Below are 1,674 nucleotides of genomic sequence, written 5' to 3' on the forward strand. Positions count from 1 at the left end.
TCTCCCTGATCAGCAAGTGGGAAGGGTAGCGGTCGTATGCTAATTACCATGTTTCTTTTTTATTAGATAGGATGTTTGTGTGTGTGTGTGTGTGTGTGTGTCTGTGTGTGTGTATGTGTGTGTGATGGGATCTGAGGTAACTCTGCAACTGTGTTCAGGCAAGAAAATGGGGCTAAATTAAAGGACTAAATATAGATGCAAGAGTTGCTTCAGCGGAGAAGGCTCTGTTCCATTAACTGCTACTTCCAAGTCACCAACACTAATGACCAAATTGTTCTAAAATGAGACGTTCTAAACAGACCCCTTCTGGCCTTCTTCCAAGAAACTCGCTTCTAAAGCTTAAATCCCAACCTGTTTTCTTTTGTCCATGCACTTAAGAAATGACATAATCAATTTTCTGCATCATTTGCGTTAGAAGAAAAGACCATGTAAAGCTGAATGAGCAAAGGATGTTGGTCCCATTTATAATCAGAGGTTCATCAGTTAGGGAGGCCTTTGAGATACAAATAGGCTGTTTCATAAAACCTATGAGGCCTTAGTAAGTGGAAGCAATCCACATGTGTCAGGAAGTCAATGGTTAGCTAATTTGCTCACTAGGAATTACTTGGACGGTGGGAACAACTGCCTTGAAGAACTGATTCTTCAGAAGAGGAACTGCAGAGACAAAACATCCATAGTTCAGAAATAATGTTAAACTTTTGCAATAATATATCTATTTTTTGGCCTATTACCTAATCTAAGAGAATAGTTTGTGCCTTGTTTTAGTGTGGGGACTCTGGGCTTATCAGAACTAAATGAATGTTGGCTTATTTCGCTTAAAAAAACACACACACAACTTTATTCATTTATTTAAAAAAAAAATTGTCTCTTTTGCCCTAACCGGTTTGGCTCAGTGGATAGAGCATCAGCCTATGGACTGAAAGGTCCCTGGTTAGATTCTGGTCAAGGGCATGTACCTTGGTTGCGGGCACATCCTCAATACGGGGTGTGCAGGAGGCAGCTCGTAGATGTTTCTCTCTCATCGATGTTTCTAACTCTCTATGCCTATCCCTTCCTCTCTGTAAAAAATCAATAAAATATATATTTTTAAATTGTCTCTTTCAAAATTGAACATAGGAAAAAAAAATGAAAGGAACATATACTTCCAAGAATTTGGAGTTAGATGAGACTGGGCCAGGAAGGAAATAGATTGTGCTGAGCTGGAGTGGACCATCTGGGGTGCAGGACTCTAAATAGCAGCTGGATTGCCCTTCAACACGAGGGACATCATCGTGGTGGTCCCTGCATCAGGAACTGTGACGCAGGTGTGGGAAGTGTAGAAGAAAATGCTATTTATTCTACCTTGGCAGTCAGAATTTTCAGTCACAGCACAATGCTAGAAGATGGGAGAGGAGTGCATGGGAATATTTTCACAGCTACAGTGGTGCAGTGCCATCAGATCACTTAGGGTCCGAGTCAACCCCATAGCACCCAGAACCCAGAGATATTTGAGAGGAAGGGGACACTCTGTAAGGACTAGGAATTTTCCCTCTATGAGCAAAGGAAGAAACTTAGATGGGGTTGGGCGTTCCCGTTATTTAGCAAATAGAACCAGGAGAATAAAGGGCTCCTAATATTTGGAAATATTAATAAACCACTGGAGAAAATATATGAGACTCAAGATACATACCTTTC

The 1,674-nt window shown here is 41.0% G+C and overlaps 1 protein-coding gene across 1 annotated transcript in view; it reads left to right on the forward strand.

Annotated features, from left to right (window-relative positions):
* Window positions 1–1,674, forward strand: part of NELL2 (neural EGFL like 2) — a 359,055-nt gene that overhangs the window by 331,126 nt on the left and 26,255 nt on the right. The gene's annotated exons all lie outside the window — the stretch shown is intronic.

This window comes from Myotis davidii, unplaced genomic scaffold, assembly GCF_000327345.1.
Source record: "Myotis davidii unplaced genomic scaffold, ASM32734v1 scaffold290, whole genome shotgun sequence".
NCBI classification, from domain to species: Eukaryota; Metazoa; Chordata; class Mammalia; order Chiroptera; family Vespertilionidae; genus Myotis; species Myotis davidii.